Genomic DNA, 22,739 nt, shown 5'->3' on the forward strand with positions numbered 1-22,739 from the left:
AGTCATGCTGGTGTAGTCTATAGCTGAGCTGGTTAAACTGTAGTAGGGTCCACATAGATACTAGTCATGCTGGTGTAGTCTATAGCTGAGCTGGTTAAACTGTAGTAGGGTCCACATAGATACTAGTCATGCTGGTGTAGTCTATAGCTGAGCTGGTTAAACTGTAGTAGGGTCCACATAGTTACTAGTCATGCTGGTGTAGTCTATAGCTGAGCTGGTTAAACTGTAGTAGGGTCCACATAGATACTAGTCATGCTGGTGTAGTCTATAGCTGAGCTGGTTAAACTGTAGTAGGGTCCACATAGATACTAGTCATGCTGGTGTAGTCTATAGCTGAGCTGGTTAAACTGTAGTAGGGTCCACATAGATACTAGTCATGCTGGTGTAGTCTATAGCTGAGCTGGTTAAACTGTAGTAGGGTCCACATAGATACTAGTCATGCTGGTGTAGTCTATAGCTGAGCTGGTTAAACTGTAGTAGGGTCCACATAGATACTAGTCATGCTGGTGTAGTCTATATCTGAGCTGGTTAAACTGTAGTAGGGTCAACATAGATACTAGTCATGCTGGTGTAGTCTATAGCTGGTTAAACTGTAGTAGGGTCCACATAGATACTAGTCATGCTGGTGTAGTCTATAGCTGAGCTGGTTAAACTGTAGTAGGGTCCACATAGATACTAGTCATGCTGGTGTAGTCTATAGCTGAGCTGGTTAAACTGTAGTAGGGTCCACATAGATACTAGTCATGCTGGTGTAGTCTATAGCTGAGCTGGTTAAACTGTAGTAGGGTCCACATAGATACTAGTCATGCTGGTGTAGTCTATAGCTGAGCTGGTTAAACTGTAGTAGGGTCCACATAGATACTAGTCATGCTGGTGTAGTCTATAGCTGAGCTGGTTAAACTGTAGTAGGGTCCACATAGATACTAGTCATGCTGGTGTAGTCTATAGCTGAGCTGGTTAAACTGTAGTAGGGTCCACATAGATACTAGTCATGCTGGTGTAGTCTATATCTGAGCTGGTTAAACTGTAGTAGGGTCAACATAGATACTAGTCATGCTGGTGTAGTCTATAGCTGGTTAAACTGTAGTAGGGTCCACATAGATACTAGTCATGCTGGTGTAGTCTATAGCTGAGCTGGTTAAACTGTAGTAGGGTCCACATAGATACTAGTCATGCTGGTGTAGTCTATAGCTGAGCTGGTTAAACTGTAGTAGGGTCCACATAGATACTAGTCATGCTGGTGTAGTCTATAGCTGAGCTGGTTAAACTGTAGTAGGGTCCACATAGATACTAGTCATGCTGGTGTAGTCTATAGCTGAGCTGGTTAAACTGTAGTAGGGTCCACATAGATACTAGTCATGCTGGTGTAGTCTATAGCTGAGCTGGTTAAACTGTAGTAGGGTCCACATAGATACTAGTCATGCTGGTGTAGTCTATAGCTGAGCTGGTTAAACTGTAGTAGGGTCCACATAGATACTAGTCATGCTGGTGTAGTCTACAGGTGAGCTGGTTAAACTGTAGTAGGGTCCACATAGATACTAGTCATGCTGGTGTAGTCTATAGCTGAGCTGGTTAAACTGTAGTAGGGTCCACATAGATACTAGTCATGCTGGTGTAGTCTATAGCTGAGCTGGTTAAACTGTAGTAGGGTCCACATAGATACTAGTCATGCTGGTGTAGTCTACAGGTGAGCTGGTTAAACTGTAGTAGGGTCCACATAGATACTAGTCATGCTGGTGTAGTCTATAGCTGAGCTGGTTAAACTGTAGTAGGGTCCACATAGATACTAGTCATGCTGGTGTAGTCTATAGCTGAGCTGGTTAAACTGTAGTAGGGTCCACATAGATACTAGTCATGCTGGTGTAGTCTACAGGTGAGCTGGTTAAACTGTAGTAGGGTCCACATAGATACTAGTCATGCTGGTGTAGTCTATAGCTGAGCTGGTTAAACTGTAGTAGGGTCCACATAGATACTAGTCATGCTGGTGTAGTCTATAGCTGAGCTGGTTAAACTGTAGTAGGGTCCACATAGATACTAGTCATGCTGGTGTAGTCTATAGCTGAGCTGGTTAAACTGTAGTAGGGTCCACATAGATACTAGTCATGCTGGTGTAGTCTATAGCTGAGCTGGTTAAACTGTAGTAGGGTCCACATAGATACTAGTCATGCTGGTGTAGTCTATAGCTGAGCTGGTTAAACTGTAGTAGGGTCCACATAGATACTAGTCATGCTGGTGTAGTCTATAGCTGAGCTGGTTAAACTGTAGTAGGGTCCACATAGATACTAGTCATGCTGGTGTAGTCTATAGCTGAGCTGGTTAAACTGTAGTAGGGTCCACATAGATACTAGTCATGCTGGTGTAGTCTATAGCTGAGCTGGTTAAACTGTAGTAGGGTCCACATAGATACTAGTCATGCTGGTGTAGTCTATAGCTGAGCTGGTTAAACTGTAGTAGGGTCCACATAGATACTAGTCATGCTGGTGTAGTCTATAGCTGAGCTGGTTAAACTGTAGTAGGGTCCACATAGATACTAGTCATGCTGGTGTAGTCTATAGCTGAGCTGGTTAAACTGTAGTAGGGTCCACATAGATACTAGTCATGCTGGTGTAGTCTATAGCTGAGCTGGTTAAACTGTAGTAGGGTCCACATAGATACTAGTCATGCTGGTGTAGTCTATAGCTGAGCTGGTTAAACTGTAGTAGGGTCCACATAGATACTAGTCATGCTGGTGTAGTCTATAGCTGAGCTGGTTAAACTGTAGTAGGGTCCACATAGATACTAGTCATGCCGGTGTAGTCTATAGCTGAGCTGGTTAAACTGTAGTAGGGTCCACATAGATACTAGTCATGCCGGTGTAGTCTATAGCTGAGCTGGTTAAACTGTAGTAGGGTCCACATAGATACTAGTCATGCCGGTGTAGTCTATAGCTGAGCTGGTTAAACTGTAGTAGGGTCCACATAGATACTAGTCATGCTGGTGTAGTCTATAGCTGAGCTGGTTAAACTGTAGTAGGGTCCACATAGATACTAGTCATGCTGGTGTAGTCTATAGCTGAGCTGGTTAAACTGTAGGTAGGGTCCACATAGATACTAGTCCATGCCGGTGTAGTCTATAGCTGAGCTGGTTAAACTGTAGTAGGGTCCACATAGATACTAGTCATGCTGGTGTAGTCTATAGCTGAGCTGGTTAAACTGTAGTAGGGGTCCACATAGATACTAGTCATGCTGGTGTAGTCTATAGCTGAGCTGGTTAAACTGTAGTAGGGTCCACATAGATACTAGTCATGCTGGTGTAGTCTATAGCTGAGCTGGTTAAACTGTAGTAGGGTCCACATAGATACTAGTCATGCGGGTGTAGTCTTATAGCTGAGCTGGTTAAACTGTAGTAGGGTCCACATAGATACTAGTCATGCTGGTGTAGTCTATAGCTGAGCTGGTTAAACTGTAGTAGGGTCCACATAGATACTAGTCATGCTGGTGTAGTCTATAGCTGAGCTGGTTAAACTGTAGTAGGGTCCACATAGATACTAGTCATGCTGGTGTAGTCTATAGCTGAGCTGGTTAAACTGTAGTAGGGTCCACATAGATACTAGTCATGCGGGTGTAGTCTATAGCTGAGCTGGTTAAACTGTAGTAGGGTCCACATAGATACTAGTCATGCTGGTGTAGTCTATAGCTGAGCTGGTTAAACTGTAGTAGGGTCCACATAGATACTAGTCATGCTGGTGTAGTCTATAGCTGAGCTGGTTAAACTGTAGTAGGGTCCCACATAGATACTAGTCATGCTGGTGTAGTCTATAGCTGAGCTGGTTAAACTGTAGTAGGGTCCACATAGATACTAGTCATGCTGGTGTAGTCTATAGCTGAGCTGGTTAAACTGTAGTAGGGTCCACATAGATAACTAGTCATGCTGGTGTAGTCTATAGCTGAGCTGGTTAAACTGTAGTAGGGTCCACATAGATACTAGTCATTGCCGGTGTAGTCTATAGCTGAGCTGGTTAAACTGTAGTAGGGTCCACATAGATACTAGTCATGCCTGGTGTAGTCTATAGCTGAGCTGGTTAAAACTGTAGTAGGGTCCACATAGATACTAGTTCATGCTGGTGTAGTCTATAGCTGAGCTGGTTAAACTGTAGTAGGGTCCACATAGATACTAGTCATGCTGGTGTAGTCTATAGCTGAGCTGGTTAAACTGTAGTAGGGTCCACATAGATACTAGTCATGCTGGTGTAGTCTAAAGGCTGAGCTGGTTAAACTGTAGTAGGGTCCACATAGATACTAGTCATGCTGGTGTAGTCTATAGCTGAGCTGGTTAAACTGTAGTAGGGTTCCACATAGATACTAGTCATGCTGGTGTAGTCTATAGCTGAGGCTGGTTAAACTGTAGTAGGGTCCACATAGATACTAGTCATGCTGGTGTAGTCTATAGCTGAGCTGGTTAAACCGTAGTAGGGTCCACATAGATACTAGTCATGCCGGGTGTAGTCTATAGCTGAGCTGGTTAAACCGTAGTAGGGTCCACATAGATACTAGTCATGCCGGTGTAGTCTATAGCTGAGCTGGTTAAACTGTAGTAGGGTCCACATAGATACTAGTCATGCCGGTGTAGTCTATAGCTGAGCTGGTTTAAACCGTAGTAGGGTCCACATAGATACTAGTCATGCCGGTGTAGTCTATAGCTGAGCTGGTTAAACCGTAGTAGGGTCCACATAGATACTAGTCATGCCGGTGTAGTCTATAGCTGAGCTGGTTAAACCTGTAGTAGGGTCCACATAGATACTAGTCATGCCGGTGTAGTCTATAGCTGAGCTGGTTAAACTGTAGTAGGGTCCACATAGATACTAGTCATGCCGGTGTAGTCTATAGCTGAGCTGGTTAAACCGTAGTAGGGTCCACATAGATACTAGTCATGCTGGTGTAGTCTATAGCTGAGCTGGTTAAACTGTAGTAGGGTCCACATAGATACTAGTCATGCTGGTGTAGTCTATAGCTGAGCTGGTTAAACTGTAGTAGGGTCCACATAGATACTAGTCATGCTGGTGTAGTCTATAGCTGAGCTGGTTAAACTGTAGTAGGGTCCACATAGATACTAGTCATGCTGGTGTAGTCTATAGCTGAGCTGGTTAAACTGTAGTAGGGTCCACATAGATACTAGTCATGCTGGTGTAGTCTATAGCTGAGCTGGTTAAACTGTAGTAGGGTCCACATAGATACTAGTCATGCTGGTGTAGTCTATAGCTGAGCTGGTTAAACTGTAGTAGGGTCCACATAGATACTAGTCATGCTGGTGTAGTCTATAGCTGAGCTGGTTAAACTGTAGTAGGGTCCACATAGATACTAGTCATGCTGGTGTAGTCTATAGCTGAGCTGGTTAAACTGTAGTAGGGTCCACATAGATACTAGTCATGCTGGTGTAGTCTATAGCTGAGCTGGTTAAACTGTAGTAGGGTCCACATAGATACTAGTCATGCTGGTGTAGTCTATAGCTGAGCTGGTTAAACTGTAGTAGGGTCCACATAGATACTAGTCATGCTGGTGTAGTCTATAGCTGAGCTGGTTAAACTGTAGTAGGGTCCACATAGATACTAGTCATGCTGGTGTAGTCTATAGCTGAGCTGGTTAAACTGTAGTAGGGTCCACATAGATACTAGTCATGCTGGTGTAGTCTATAGCTGAGCTGGTTAAACTGTAGTAGGGTCCACATAGATACTAGTCATGCTGGTGTAGTCTATAGCTGAGCTGGTTAAACTGTAGTAGGGTCCACATAGATACTAGTCATGCTGGTGTAGTCTATAGCTGAGCTGGTTAAACTGTAGTAGGGTCCACATAGATACTAGTCATGCTGGTGTAGTCTATAGCTGAGCTGGTTAAACTGTAGTAGGGTCCACATAGATACTAGTCATGCTGGTGTAGTCTATAGCTGAGCTGGTTAAACTGTAGTAGGGTCCACATAGATACTAGTCACGCTGGTGTAGTCTATAGCTGAGCTGGTTAAACTGTAGTAGGGTCCACATAGATACTAGTCATGCTGGTGTAGTCTATAGCTGAGCTGGTTAAACTGTAGTAGGGTCCACATAGATACTAGTCATGCTGGTGTAGTCTATAGCTGAGCTGGTTAAACTGTAGTAGGGTCCACATAGATACTAGTCATGCTGGTGTAGTCTATAGCTGAGCTGGTTAAACTGTAGTAGGGTCCACATAGATACTAGTCATGCTGGTGTAGTCTATAGCTGAGCTGGTTAAACTGTAGTAGGGTCCACATAGATACTAGTCATGCTGGTGTAGTCTATAGCTGAGCTGGTTAAACTGTAGTAGGGTCCACATAGATACTAGTCATGCTGGTGTAGTCTATAGCTGAGCTGGTTAAACTGTAGTAGGGTCCACATAGATACTAGTCATGCTGGTGTAGTCTATAGCTGAGCTGGTTAAACTGTAGTAGGGTCCACATAGATACTAGTCATGCTGGTGTAGTCTATAGCTGAGCTGGTTAAACTGTAGTAGGGTCCACATAGATACTAGTCATGCTGGTGTAGTCTATAGCTGAGCTGGTTAAACTGTAGTAGGGTCCACATAGATACTAGTCATGCTGGTGTAGTCTATAGCTGAGCTGGTTAAACTGTAGTAGGGTCCACATAGATACTAGTCATGCTGGTGTAGTCTATAGCTGAGCTGGTTAAACTGTAGTAGGGTCCACATAGATACTAGTCATGCTGGTGTAGTCTATAGCTGAGCTGGTTAAACTGTAGTAGGGTCCACATAGATACTAGTCATGCTGGTGTAGTCTATAGCTGAGCTGGTTAAACTGTAGTAGGGTCCACATAGATACTAGTCATGCTGGTGTAGTCTATAGCTGAGCTGGTTAAACTGTAGTAGGGTCCACATAGATACTAGTCATGCTGGTGTAGTCTATAGCTGAGCTGGTTAAACTGTAGTAGGATCCACATAGATACTAGTCATGCTGGTGTAGTCTATAGCTGAGCTGGTTAAACTGTAGTAGGGTCCACATAGATACTTCAATAAAAGCCCCACCTCCTCTCGCTCAGCCATTCTAACAGTGGAAGCCAGGATCTGTGAGAAACTATGATAATAAACTGTGAACAATAATGAAGCCATGTTGTCTGTGTGAGTGAGGATTTATTATTTAATTGTGTGATAACTTTAATTCTGTGATAACTTTATGTAATACATCCTCTGTTTCCTAACTGAATAAACATTTTAAGATAGCAGTTGGTTCAGTCTGATCATCTCATGTACTGTTGGAACTTTATTTTAATCCTTTTTCACTATTTTTATTTTTTTATGACAAATTCAAGAGCCTCTGTATACATTTTTACACATTTTTCCCCCTCTCTCTACTTTGTACAATGACAGAGAAGTGGGACTCTGTCGTTTTTTTCTGACAAGTTCTCTCATTGATCTCAGGTTCAGCCACCAGGGGGCACCCACCCTCCATGAAAACTTTCATAGGCTCTCTTTCACTCAGTAATCATGTAACAAGTCGACAGGCTCCCAGAGGCAGGGCAATCAAAGGCTCCAAGTCACTGAACTGCCCATCAGCCCAGCCATTGTTATTATTCATACTGTTTAAATAAAAACAGAGGTCTTTAAACTCTTGAATATCTGAACTTGATACAGAGAAAAACAGGATGAGAGAAAGGAGGTTATGAACAAGACAAAACTATTTTTTATAGCATCATAAAAAAAAGTTATTTTTATTTATTTTATTTACAGTCAATTCTCTAAAAAACCAAAAGGGAATTGAGCACAAGGCAGATTAGCCGTTCTCCCTCCCAACAACATAATCCAATTATTTTTAGGGACTTTTCATCGTATATAATATATATTTATTTATTTATATATATAAAATCAGTGGCGTGTGTTCATTTACAGGTCAGAGCTGTAAGGCAAGAGCCACATTCCAACACCTTTAAAATGTACCCCGCCCTCCCTCTCTTCCTTCCTTCCCTCTCTCCCTCCTCTCTTCACTCATCCTTCCTCTTTTTCCCCTCGTTCCCTCCTTCCTTCCCTCTCTGCCTCGTTTCTTCACTCATCCTTCCTCTTTTTCCCCTCGTTCCCTCCTTCCTTCCCTCCCTCTCTGCCTCCTTTCTTCCCTCTCTGCCTCCTTTCTTGAAATAATCAATGAATCAGACATGACTGAAAAAATGGAGTTCAAGCTTTTACACTTTCAAGTTGTGTCAAGTCAGTGATGTCACAAAGAACAAGGAGAGTAAGAAGGAAAGAAGGAAGGAAGGAAGGAAGGGTGCTTCTTTATAGTGCTGGGGTGTGACCCCGGTGTTCATCTTGCTGTCCGGAGAGAAACTGAACCCATCTCAGAGGATAAGTCCCAAATGGCACCCTACTCCCTATATAGCTATAGGGAGTAGGGTGCCTATATAGCTAATATATATATATTGTTCCACTGGATATCATAAGGTGAATGCACCATTTTGTAAGTCGCTCTGGATAAGAGCGTCTGCTAAATGACTTAAATGTAAATGTAAATAGCGCACCACTTTTGATCAGATCCCCATGGGCCCTGGACACAAGTAGTGCACTATATGAAGGGAATAGGGTGCCCTTTTGGGACGTAAACATGGTAACACACACAGCCGGCCCACTTCTCCCTCCCCCATCTCCTCACCCACCCCGCTTAATAAAACCCAACATCAAAAAACAGGGAGAGAAAAATTCTAGATTAAGAGAGAAATGAATCAAAGAGAAAGAAGTCTGTCCATCCTCTCGTTCGCCCGGCCCTCCCTCTCGCACGTTAGAAGGTGTTCACATCTTCTTTCTCCATTAAACCCTCTTTTTATTCTTTATGTTCAGGTAATAGTTCTCAGTCCTCCCCTCCTCCCTCCGGTTTCATTTCAGAATACAAGAGGAGTTCACATATCTGTTTATCCATAGGTATCCGGTTTCACCATTGCCCACGGCAACAACCAATCATCAACGATAAACGGGCAGTTAGACACAAAAAACGCATCTGAAATTGCAAAAAGTGGAAGTTGTACTCCCGGTCCCCACCGCTAAGGGGGGGGGGGCTTCTCCTTATTACTGTACCTCACCTCAGTCTCCTTCAAGTCTCTGGAGCTCACATCCTGGTCTGGGGTCTCTAATCAGAGGGAGGGAGGGAGGGCATCTCCTTATTACTGTACCTCACCTCAGTCTCCTTCAAGTCTCTGGAGCTCACATCCTGGTCTGGGGTCTCTAATCAGAGGGAGGGAGGGAGGGCATCTCCTTATTACTGTACCTCACCTCAGTCTCCTTCAAGTCTCTGGAGCTCACATCCTGGTCTGGGGTCTCTAATCAGAGGGAGGGAGGGCATCTCCTTATTACTGTACCTCACCTCAGTCTCCTTCAAGTCTCTGGAGCTCACATCCTGGTCTGGGGTCTCTAATCAGAGGGAGGGAGGGCATCTCCTTATTACTGTACCTCACCTCAGTCTCCTTCAAGTCTCTGGAGCTCACATCCTGGTCTGGGGTCTCTAATCAGAGGGAGGGAGGGAGGGCATCTCCTTATTACTGTACCTCACCTCAGTCTCCTTCAAGTCTCTGGAGCTCACATCCTGGTCTGGGGTCTCTAATCAGAGGGAGGGAGGGAGGGCTACTCCTTATTACTGTACCTCACCTCAGTCTCCTTCAAGTCTCTGGAGCTCACATCCTGGTCTGGGGTCTCTAATCAGAGGGAGGGAGGGAGGGCATCTCCTTATTACTGTACCTCACCTCAGTCTCCTTCAAGTCTCTGGAGCTCACATCCTGGTCTGGGGTCTCTAATCAGAGGGAGGGAGGGAGGGCTACTCCTTATTACTGTACCTCACCTCAGTCTCCTTCAAGTCTCTGGAGCTCACATCCTGGTCTGGGGTCTCTAATCAGAGGGAGGGAGGGCTACTCCTTATTACTGTACCTCACCTCAGTCTCCTTCAAGTCTCTGGAGCTCACATCCTGGTCTGGGGTCTCTAATCAGAGGGAGGGAGGGCTACTCCTTATTACTGTACCTCACCTCAGTCTCCTTCAAGTCTCTGGAGCTCACATCCTGGTCTGGGGTCTCTAATCAGAGGGAGGGAGGGAGGGCTACTCCTTATTACTGTACCTCACCTCAGTCTCCTTCAAGTCTCTGGAGCTCACATCCTGGTCTGGGGTCTCTAATCAGAGGGAGGGAGGGAGGGCATCTCCTTATTACTGTACCTCACCTCAGTCTCCTTCAAGTCTCTGGAGCTCACATCCTGGTCTGGGGTCTCTAATCAGAGGGAGGGAGGGAGGGCTACTCCTTATTACTGTACCTCACCTCAGTCTCCTTCAAGTCTCTGGAGCTCACATCCTGGTCTGGGGTCTCTAATCAGAGGGAGGGAGGGAGGGCTACTCCTTATTACTGTACCTCACCTCAGTCTCCTTCAAGTCTCTGGAGCTCACATCCTGGTCTGGGGTCTCTAATCAGAGGGAGGGAGGGAGGGCTACTCCTTATTACTGTACCTCACCTCAGTCTCCTTCAAGTCTCTGGAGCTCACATCCTGGTCTGGGGTCTCTAATCAGAGGGAGGGAGGGAGGGCTACTCCTTATTACTGTACCTCACCTCAGTCTCCTTCAAGTCTCTGGAGCTCACATCCTGGTCTGGGGTCTCTAATCAGAGGGAGGGAGGGAGGGCATCTCCTTATTACTGTACCTCACCTCAGTCTCCTTCAAGTCTCTGGAGCTCACATCCTGGTCTGGGGTCTCTAATCAGAGGGAGGGAGGGCATCTCCTTATTACTGTACCTCACCTCAGTCTCCTTCAAGTCTCTGGAGCTCACATCCTGGTCTGGGGTCTCTAATCAGAGGGAGGGAGGGCTACTCCTTATTACTGTACCTCACCTCAGTCTCCTTCAAGTCTCTGGAGCTCACATCCTGGTCTGGGGTCTCTAATCAGAGGGAGGGAGGGCATCTCCTTATTACTGTACCTCACCTCAGTCTCCTTCAAGTCTCTGGAGCTCACATCCTGGTCTGGGGTCTCTAATCAGAGGGAGGGAGGGAGGGCTACTCCTTATTACTGTACCTCACCTCAGTCTCCTTCAAGTCTCTGGAGCTCACATCCTGGTCTGGGGTCTCTAATCAGAGGGAGGGAGGGAGGGCTACTCCTTATTACTGTACCTCACCTCAGTCTCCTTCAAGTCTCTGGAGCTCACATCCTGGTCTGGGGTCTCTAATCAGAGGGAGGGAGGGCATCTCCTTATTACTGTACCTCACCTCAGTCTCCTTCAAGTCTCTGGAGCTCACATCCTGGTCTGGGGTCTCTAATCAGAGGGAGGGAGGGCTACTCCTTATTACTGTACCTCACCTCAGTCTCCTTCAAGTCTCTGGAGCTCACATCCTGGTCTGGAGTCTCTAATCAGAGGGAGGGAGGGAGGGCTACTCCTTATTACTGTACCTCACCTCAGTCTCCTTCAAGTCTCTGGAGCTCACATCCTGGTCTGGGGTCTCTAATCAGAGGGAGGGAGGGAGGGCTACTCCTTATTACTGTACCTCACCTCAGTCTCCTTCAAGTCTCTGGAGCTCACATCCTGGTCTGGGGTCTCTAATCAGAGGGAGGGAGGGAGGGCTACTCCTTATTACTGTACCTCACCTCAGTCTCCTTCAAGTCTCTGGAGCTCACATCCTGGTCTGGGGTCTCTAATCAGAGGGAGGGAGGGAGGGCTACTCCTTATTACTGTACCTCACCTCAGTCTCCTTCAAGTCTCTGGAGCTCACATCCTGGTCTGGGGTCTCTAATCAGAGGGAGGGAGGGTGTTGTGTGTGAAATCCCAGCCATGGTGGGATAAGGTAGAGTTCATATCTCTTTCTCTCCCTCTCCTCCTTTCTCAATCTCTCTCTCAGAAAAGGTTCTCTTCAAAGATGACCATCAAGTCGCTCTGGAAGTTGATGTCAATGGTGTCCGCCATCTGTAGAGAGAGGGGGATGAGAGACAGAGCGAGAGAGAGAGGAATTAGATGCAGTGTTAATCTTTCCCATCTCTTCTCAGCTAAACTACCTCTCCTCTGTATTATTGTAATATAACTGAATATACATAATATAACAAGAATATACATATATTAATAAGTATCTTTATGATGATTCTCTCCTCCTCTCTCCTGCTATACCAGTATATCATGTTAGTATTATAGTAGTATTACTGCTATACTAGTATAACATGTTAGTATTATAGTAGTATTACTGCTATAAAGTATTACCACCTCTCTTCTGCTAAACTAGTATTTTATGTTAGTATTATAGTAGTATTACTGCTATAAAGTATTACCGCCTCTCTCCTACTATACTAGTATAACATGTTAGTATTATAGTAGTATTACCGCCTCTCTCCTGCTATACTAGTATAACATGTTAGTATTATAGTAGTATTACCACCTCTCTCCTGCTATACTAGTATAACATGTTAGTATTATAGTAGTATTACTGCTATAAAGTATTACCACCTCTCTCCTGCTATACTAGTATAACATGTTAGTATTATAGTAGTATTACTGCTATAAAGTATTACCACCTCTCTCCTCCTCCTTTCCTGCTCGCGGCGTCTCGCCAGCTCCCTCTGCTGGTCCATGGCGTTCTGCTGCGGCCGAGGGTGTGGCCTGTTGAGTGGGAGGGGCCTGTGGGGAGTCGGCGGGAGGGGTTGAGGCGAAAGTTGCTCCTGGCGACGGCGAGTGTCCTCCTGGACACGCCCCCTCCCCTGCTGCTCCACAGGGTCCTCGTCGTCACGGCTACTGGAGAAGAGAAAGTGGAGTGTCAGAGGGGGATGAGCTTAGATGGGGTGCTAGAATGAGCTTCTCCCTTTATCCATCCTTCCTTTTTTCTCACCATAGTTTCTACCTCGGCTTAGAGGTCTTCTCCCTCTCCTCCTCCTCCTCCCTTTCCCTCCCTCCATCCTTCCCTCTTACCGTAGTTTCTCCTGCTCTCTCCTGGCCTGTGCTTTTAGCTGTTTCTCTCTCTCCTTCTCTCGGGCGACGCGACGGACCTGTTCGAAGCTGTCGCTAGAGGAGCGGACAGCGGAGGCGGGGGTGGACTGAGAACGCTGGGCCAAGAACCCATGTTCTTTAACTTCACATCCTGGGAGGGGAGGGAGAAAGTGTAGTGGGAGGGGGAAGAGTGCCACACAGACATTTCGTTAACACCCACTTTTTAAAGACATTTCACCTCCATTTTAATAACACTGCCTTACAGGAGAAGTTATTCTTTTTTACAACTAAATCTATTTTATTAAGTTGAATTTCATAGTAAGGGTCCAAGACACTTTTTTTTTGTGATTTCACATGCTTTTGAGAAACTTACCCCAACCAGCAAATCATGTTTTTGGGAAACCCGAGCAAATCACATCCTCATTTTGTAGTTTTGTTTCATTAAAGCCTATTTATTTTTGTTACAAGCCGTGTTTCGTTAAAGCCTGTGTAAAGTTAATTTGTTTCAATGTACCGGTAGGCACCTGCGGCTTATAGACATGTGCGACTTATTTATGTTCAAAATAATACTTTTTAAAAAATTCAGTGGGTGCGGCTTATATTCAGGTGCACTTAATAGTCCGGGAAATTACGCCAGTTGTTCTGTATAGACGCATAAACACTCCCGTCTACAGACTTCCTTTGGACGACCGATATCTAATGAGGCTTTGGCTAGTTGTTCTGGACGACCGATATCTAATGAGGCTTTGGCTAGTTGTTCTGGACGACCGATATCTAATGAGGCTTTGGCTAGTTGTTCTGGACGACCGATATCTAATGAGGCTTTGGCTAGTTGTCCTGGACGACCGATATCTAATGAGGCTTTGGCTAGTTGTCCTGGACGACCGATATCTAATGAGGCTTTGGCTAGTTGTTCTGGACGACCGATATCTAATGAGGCTTTGGCTAGTTGTTCTGGACGACCGATATCTAATGAGGCTTTGGCTAGTTGTTCTGGACGACCGATATCTAATGAGGCTTTGGCTAGTTGTTCTGGACGACCGATATCTAATGAGGCTTTGGCTACTTGTTCTGGACGACCGATATCTAATGAGGCTTTGGCTAGTTGTTCTGGACGACCGATATCTAATGAGGCTTTGGCTAGTTGTTCTGGACGACCGATATCTAATGAGGCTTTGGCTAGTTGTTCTGGACGACCGATATCTAATGAGGCTTTGGCTAGTTGTTCTGGACGACCGATATCTAATGAGGCTTTGGCTAGTTGTCCTGGACGACCGATATCTAATGAGGCTTTGGCTACTTGTTCTGGACGACCGATATCTAATGAGGCTTTGGCTAGTTGTTCTGGACGACCGATATCTAATGAGGCTTTGGCTACTTGTTCTGGACGACCGATATCTAATGAGGCTTTGGCTAGTTGTTCTGGACGACCGATATCTAATGAGGCTTTGGCTAGTTGTTCTGGACGACCGATATCTAATGAGGCTTTGGCCCCTGAAAAAGGGGAGAAATAATCCCGAGTGTGATACGGTATTGTTTCCTCACTGAGAACTTTTACTGTAATGAGGAAAAGACCGCGATTTCCCCGCGAACTTGGCTGGAGACCAGAGCAATCGATCTCAGGCTCATAGATTAAAGAGCATTTAGTAGATCACAGATTAACACTTTTCCCCTTCAATTTGGCACCACAAAATAAAGTAATCAATATAACGGTTTACACATTCCTTTTACAATTCTTACCTTTTGTACGCTTGATGGATTTTAACTTTAACACAATTATGAATGTTATCAATCTCTATCAACTAATACAGAATGCATGATATTTTTAACCTTAGATGTTTTAAGATCCTCACATACTATGAACTTACTAATAATTTTTAATGTATAACAGGCTATGAGTATTTCCTGTAACCTGTCACATATACAGGGGGTACCAGGTAGTAATGAGGCTATATACAGGGGGTACCAGGTAGTAATGAGGCTATATACAGGGGGTACCAGGTAGTAATGAGGCTATATACAGGGGGTACCAGGTAGTAATGAGGCTATATACAGGGGGTACCAGGTAGTAATGAGGCTAAATACAGGGGGTACCAGGTAGTAATGAGGCTATATACAGGGGGTACCAGGTAGTAATGAGGCTATATACAGGGGGTACCGGGTAGTAATGAGGCTATATACAGGGGGTACCAGGTAGTAATGAGGCTAAATACAGGGGGTACCGGGTAGTAATGAGACTATATACAGGGGGTACCAGGTAGTAATGAGGCTATATACAGGGGGTACCAGGTAGTAATGAGGCTATATACAGGGGGTACCAGGTAGTAATGAGGCTATATACAGGGGGTACCAGGTAGTAATGAGGCTATATACAGGGGGTACCAGGTAGTAATGAGGCTATATACAGGGGGTACCAGGTAGTAATGAGGCTATATACAGGGGGTACCAGGTAGTAATGAGGCTATATACAGGGGGTACCAGGTAGTAATGAGGCTATATACAGGGGGTACCAGGTAGTAATGAGGCTATATACAGGGGGTACCAGGTAGTAATGAGGCTATATACAGGGGGTACCAGGTAGTAATGAGGCTATATACAGGGGGTACCAGGTAGTAATGAGGCTATATACAGGGGGTACCAGGTAGTAATGAGGCTATATACAGGGGGTACCAGGTAGTAATGAGGCTATATACAGGGGGTACCAGGTAGTAATGAGGCTATATACAGGGGGTACCAGGTAGTAATGAGGCTATATACAGGGGGTACCAGGTAGTAATGAGGCTATATACAGGGGGTACCAGGTAGTAATGAGGCTATATACAGGGGGTACCGGGTAGTAATGAGGTTATATACAGGGGGTACCTCCTCTCCTCTCTGACTAATGACTGACTCCTGGAGGATCCTGGGAGCGTCCGCGGACAGGATGGCGTGCGTTGCCACGGCGATGATCGTCCCCGCCCCCCTCTCCCTCAGCATCTCTGCTGCCGCCACGAAACCCACCGCATCATCGATGATGTCACACACACACACACACACACACACACACACACACACACACACACACACACACACACACACACACACACACACACACACACACACACACACAGAGACTGATAGATTATGGTAAAGGTCCTGAGGACAGGGTACTAACCTACCCAACCCTCTAACAGGGTACTAACCTACCCAACCCTCTAACAGGGTACTAACCTACCCAACCCTCTAACAGGGTACTAACCTACCCAACCCTCTAACGGGGTACTAACCTACCCAACCATCTAACGGGGTACTAACCTACCCAACCCTCTAACGGGGTACTAACCTACCCAACCCTCTAACGGGGTACTAACCTACCCAACCCTCTAACGGGGTACTAACCTACCCAACCCTCTAACGGGGTACTAACCTACCCAACCCTCTAACGGGGTACTAACCTACCCAACCCTCTAACGGGGTACTAACCTACCCAACCCTCTAACGGGGTACTAACCTACCCAACCCTCTAACAGGGTACTAACCTACCCAACCCTCTAACGGGGTACTAACCTACCCAACCCCCTAACGGGGTACTAACCTACCCAACCCTCTAACGGGGTACTAACCTACCCAACCCTCTAACGGGGTACTAACCTACCCAACCCTCTAACGGGGTACTAACCTACCCAACCCTCTAACGGGGTACTAACCTACCCAACCCTCTAACGGGGTACTAACCTATCCAACCCTCTAACGGGGTACTAACCTACCCAACCCTCTAACAGGGTACTAACCTACCCAACCCCCTAACAGGGTACTAACCTACCCAACCCCCTAACGGGGTACTAACCTACCCAACCCTCTAACGGGGTACTAACCTACCCAACCCTCTAACGGGGTACTAACCTACCCAACCCTCTAACGGGGTACTAACCTACCCAACCCTCTAACGGGGTACTAACCTACCCAACCCTCTAACGGGGTACTAACCTACCCAACCCTCTAACAGGGTACTAACCTACCCAACCCTCTAACAGGGTACTAACCTACCCAACCCCCTAACAGGGTACTAACCTACCCAACCCTCTAACAGGGTACTAACCTACCCAACCCTCTAACAGGGTACTAACCTACCCAACCCTCTAACGGGGTACTAACCTACCCAACCCTCTAACGGGGTACTAACCTACCCAACCCCCTAACAGGGTACTAACCTACCCAACCCTCTAACAGGGTACTAACCTACCCAACCCTCTAACTAACAGGGTACTAACCTACCCAACCCTCTAACAGGGTACTAACCTACCCAACCCTCTAACAGGGTACTAACCTACCCAACCCTCTAACGGGGTACTAACCTACCCAACCCTCTAACAGGGTACTAACCTACCCAACCCTCTAACGGGGTACTTACCTACCCAACCCTGCCTTTAGGGAACTGTGGTTGTGGGTAGTGTAGTCCTACCTCCTCCTGTATGTACTGCAGTAGGAGGGGGTTGTGGGTAGTGTAGTCCTACCTCCTCCTGTACATACTGCAGTAGGAGGGGGTTGTGGGTAGTGTAATCCTACCTCCTCCTGGATGTACTGCAGTAGGAGGGGGTTGTGGGTAGTGTAGTCCTACCTCCTCCTGTATGTACTGCAGTAGGAGGGGTTGTGGGTAGTGTAGTCCTACCTCCTCCTGTAGATACTGCAGTAGGAGGGGGTTGTGGGTAGTGTAGTCCTACCTCCTGTATGTACTGCAGTAGGAGGGGGTTGTGGGTAGTGTAGTCCTACCTCCTCCTGTACGTACTGCAGTAGGAGGGGGTTGTGGGTAGTGTAGTCCTACCTCCTCCTGTTTGTACTGCAGTAGGAGGGGGTTGTGGGTAGTGTAATCCTACCTCCTCCTGGATGTACTGCAGTAGGAGGGGGTTATGCAAATTAACTGAATCCCCCCCCAAAAAAACGTTCCACTGCATTTCAGCCCTGCCACAAAAGGACCAGCATGTCAGTGATTCTCTCGTTAACAGGTGTGAGTGTTGACGAGGACAAGGCTGGAGATCACTCTGTCATGCTGATTGAGTTCGAATAACAGACTGGAAGCTTCGGGTGTACACCGTTAGTTTATACTGGATACACCTGGTGTACACCGTTAGTTTATACTGGATACACCTGGTGTACACCGTTAGTTTATACTGGATACACCTGGTGTACACCGTTAGTTTATACTGAATACACCGGGTGTACAACTTTAGTTTATACTGGATACACCGGGTGTACAACTTTAGTTTATACTGAATACACCGGGGGTACACCGTTAGTTTATACTGGATACACCGGGTGGGTTAGTTCTTCTTGAGAGAACTAACCCAAAATTAGTCGAACTAACCCAAAATTAGTCGAAAGGCTAAGGGATTCTCTTCCTGAGAAGAAGCTGACAGCCTTCAAACAGAGCAAAAAAAGTGGTCCCAAAAAATATGTCAAAATGAATAAAAAAATGATACAGCTGTCTTTAATAAGATCAAACTGAACTAACTGCTATCTTGAAATGTTGAAAAAGTGTTTTTAAATAGGCATCCTATCATTTGAAAATTAGTTGAAAGGCTAAGTGATTCTCCTCCTGAGAAGAAGCTGACAGCCTTCAAACATAGTGCAAAAAAAGTGTCACTGAGAAATAGGATAATTATGAAACATGAAAACTATATTGTCTGACTCAGCTACTATGCATGTTGGTTGGACAACACGAACACTTCGCTCGCTACATGTGAAAATTAAAAAGGATGGTTAGGATACTTAGCATGTTAGCTAACCCTTCCCTAACCACTAGCCCAGGGGTTCTCAAACTTTTTTGTGATAGCAAATTCATCAGTGACCCCCTCATAATCAGAACACAACTCGAGTGAGATAAAAAAATATCATACAAGGAGTTTTACCATGATTTCGTGTGCAAGGCCGGACAAACCAAGTCTCGGGCCCTGGGAATGAACATTTTAAAGGTCTGCCTCTTGGAGGGAAAAAAACTTGCTAATTTCCTGCATTCTACACATTTTGTCATGGGGCAGAGAAATGTTTCTTGTTGCAACTATAACGCTAATATCCTGCAGTTCTACACATGTTGTCATGAGGCAGAGAAATGTTTCTTGTTGCAACTATAACGCTAATATCCTGCAGTTCTACACATGTTGTCATGGGGCAGAGAAATGTTTCTTGTTGCAACTATAACGCTAATATCCTGCAGTTCTACACATGTTGTCATGGGACAGAGAAATGTTTCTTGTTGCAACTATAACGCTAATATCCTGCAGTTCTACACATGTTGTCATGAGGCAGAGAAATGTTTCTTGTTGCAACTATAACGCTAATATCCTGCAGTTCTACACATGTTGTCATGGGGCAGAGAAATGTTTCTTGTTGCAACTATAACGCTAATATCCTGCAGTTCTACACATGTTGTCATGGGGCAGAGAAATGTTTCTTGTTGCAACTATAACGCTAATATCCTGCAGTTCTACACATGTTGTCATGAGGCAGAGAGAAAACGACTGTGTAACGAAGACACTGTAAGTTGAGAAGCAGGTGAAACGTTTAATAAAACAACAAACGAGACAACATAACAGTAGCGTCTTTGCATGTACACAGGATCAATACTGACTGGGGAAGGAACCTAAGGGAGGGCCAGATATAGGGGTGGTAATAAGTAAGGTAATGGAGTCCAGGTTTGCCTCATGACAACGTGCAGGTGCTCGTAATGATGGATCCCAGGACCGGCGGTTAGTATACCGGCGACGTCAAACACCGGAGGGGAGGAGCGAGAGCAGACGTGACAGACTGCCACCTCTCATTGAAGCCATGGAAGTTCACGGCCGACCGCACCACTGCAGGCATTGTTAGCAGAAAACAGGATCCCCCATAATAGTGAAATAAATAAATAGAAAGTCAATCATGGTACCAATAAATGCTTCTAATACACCAGATGTATGTCCTTGAACCGATTATGTTTAAATCTCATTTAAAAAGCATTTTTGAAACGGTCTGTTTGAGATACAAGTTTGAGGTGGCTTTTTTAAAGTATTTTTTCTCCAATTAATGCTTCGGCCACAAATACGAGTATAGTCAAAATTATTTGGGTATGAGTTAACAGAACATTAACTTTTAAAAGTTTGATTTTCACTGGACAATTACTTTAAATTACAGTGCATTTATGTAAAAAAAATATAGTATTGAAGTATTGAGATGGAAAATGTATAATAGGTGGAGTACTGTGGATACCAATAGGCTCATGTTGCCCAAGGTTTAATAACAAACATTGTAGATTAATAATATTACATTGTATTGTATTACACCCTCTAAACTTCCACGGATCCCTGGGGCAAAATGTGTTTTTTCAGTTGTTGGATCCCCCCGCTCCCTTTTGCCCTCAGAACAACCTCAATGCGTTGGAGCATGGACTCTACAAGGTGTCGAAAGCATTCCACAGGGATGCTGGCCCATGTTGACTCAAATGCTTCCCACAGTTGTGTCAAGTTGGCTGGATGTCCTTTTGTCTTGCCCATTTACCTTCTGAATGGCACACATACACAGTACATGTCTCAATTGTCTCAAGGCTTAAAAAACCTTCTTTAACCTGTCTCCTCTCTTTCATCTACACGGATGGAAGTGGATTTAACAGGTGACATCAATAAGGGATCATATCTTTCTCCTGAATCCCCTGTTTTCAATACAGGTATAACGACACTGAGCTTTTTTTCGAAAATGTTTTATGAGGTTGGAGAACACATTTGGGAGGGATCTTGAAACTTTGCCGCAAGTGGATCTTTTAGCAAGACAATAACCCCAAGCACACATCAAAATCCACAAAGAAATGGTTCATTGACCACAAAATCAACATTTTGAATGGCCGTCTCAGGATTTGATCCCCATTGAAAACCTGTGGTTTGAATTGAAGAGGGCAGTCCATAAACGCAGACGAAGGATATCAAGGATCTGGAAATATTCTGTATGGAGGAGTGGTCTAAGATCCCTCCCAATGTGTTCTCCAATCATCATTAAAAAAGTGTTTAAGGCTGTGTTGTTATCCTCGCAAGGGGAGGATGCTAGAGTATTAAAAACAGGGGTGCCAATCATTTTGATAATTTTGTATTACTTGTTTAACAAAATCTCTTGCTCTGAGCACTTGCATTAGTATAAAATAATATAATTTTCCCTTTTTTTGCATTCAAATACTGTAGAATTAGTAGTATTTGTATTATATATTTTATATAGTATTTTTTGCTCATCTTTCTCAAGGGTGCCAATAATTTGGGACTTGACTGTATGTAATCAAATAGTCCATATTTCAGAGGTACCTTTTGTATGAGGTAAGATGTTCCTTCTAAATCTTGTTATTGCGTAACATTTTTATGCTTGTCTTTGAAACGAATAGTCCAAGAGTACCCAATGTTTCAGAACCAGATTTTGGTTTCAGCTGACAACTACATACCTTTGCCTTTCAATCTCCTACACAATATCCCCTTGACTGGTGTGCATGAAGATATCAAGAGAGACAGACATCTAGCAAGAAAAAGTCAATTGGAGGGAACACTGACAGATCAGCGCAACAAGACCATGGATTTTTACACTGGCTGCAGTGAGCAGAAAGCAAGAAAACTCAATAAAAAAATGTGAATGTGGAAATGCCTAAAATAACATTGTGAATCCGACTGAGTGAAAACAATTCACAATTCTCCTACATTTACAGTCCTAGTTATCATTGCCCAAAACAAAGGGAATCATTTCAAACATCTCACACATTTTTGCTTATTGTGTCCATTGACTAGAATTCATATATATTTGGGTTAAAAGACCAATTCAGTGGAAAAACAAAATGGGGTAAAAATAGCCCAGCCCAGTTAATATTGACTGCAGCTGCAGCTCTTCAGGCAGCAGCACTCCCACTTCATCTTACGTTAGGGACACAGATCAAGGGTTCTCCAGGGACTGACAGTATTCTTCAAGCTAATTACATCCAGTTTATTTGGGGTGTCAGGTAGCCTAGTGCCTAGTGGTTAGCGCATTGGGCCAGTAACCGAAAGGTTGTTGGATCGAATCCCTGAGCTGACAAGGTAAAAAATCTGTCATTCTGCCCTAAATAAGGCAGTTAACCCACTGTTCCCTGGTAGGCTGTCATTGTAAATAAGAATTTGTTCTTAACTGACTTGCCTAGTCAAAATAAAAGGTTAAATTGACAGCACCTTGTCTCTGCAAGCCAAGTAGGAAGGTTAGTTCACCTCACAAACCAGAGTCCATTTTTTGTTGTTGTTGATTAACATCGAGGATGAGTGCCATGGGAACTATCGGTATGGCCCAGCAGGACCAGCCTAAGTGACAGGCCTCACATGTTTAATATAATGCACACAAAATAATGGAGCCCTTAACCTTCACGGCACATTCAACGTTTTTTTTTGCTCTCCATGCAATCCTCGCACGCAGACGTATGTGTGTGTGCAACAGGCTGAATGAAGCTAATGAATCCAACATGGACAGAGAGGCTGCATTGTTTTGTTCATCATGAACCATGCCTATAGACCAATCACCATGACTAATTAGCTCAACTAAGAGCAGCAATTTACTCTACAGGCCATAATGGGAGGTGGAAGCTCAACTTGCAATATTTAATGCTCTTATATAATGACACATAACCAGTGGTGTAAAGTACTCAAGTAAAAATACTTTAAAGTACTACTTAAGTCATTTTCTGGGGGGTATCTGTACTTTACTATTTATATTTGACAACTTTTACTTTTACTTTGCTACCTTCCTAAAGAAAATAATGTACTTTTTACTCCATACATTTTCCCTGACACCCAGAAGTACTTGTTATGTTTCGAATGC

General features: G+C 44.7%; 1 long non-coding RNA gene across 2 annotated transcripts; it reads right to left on the bottom strand.

Moving 5' to 3' along the window:
• Window positions 1–11,637: 11,637 nt before the first annotated feature.
• Window positions 11,638–15,873, bottom strand: LOC145876410 (uncharacterized). 2 transcript variants are annotated; one of them, XR_014391530.1, is made up of 4 exons: window positions 15,780–15,873; window positions 12,900–13,068; window positions 12,506–12,725; window positions 11,638–11,909 (listed from the first exon to the last, which is right to left on the bottom strand). It is a non-coding gene; the product is annotated as an uncharacterized LOC145876410 (long non-coding RNA). The 2 variants fall into 2 exon arrangements; XR_014391529.1 differs by having other exon boundaries at window positions 11,641–11,909; window positions 12,509–12,725.
• Window positions 15,874–22,739: the final 6,866 nt, after the last annotated feature.

Source organism: Salmo salar, unplaced genomic scaffold (assembly GCF_965601325.2).
Source record: "Salmo salar unplaced genomic scaffold, fSalSal1 ptg000587l, whole genome shotgun sequence".
NCBI classification, from domain to species: Eukaryota; Metazoa; Chordata; class Actinopteri; order Salmoniformes; family Salmonidae; genus Salmo; species Salmo salar.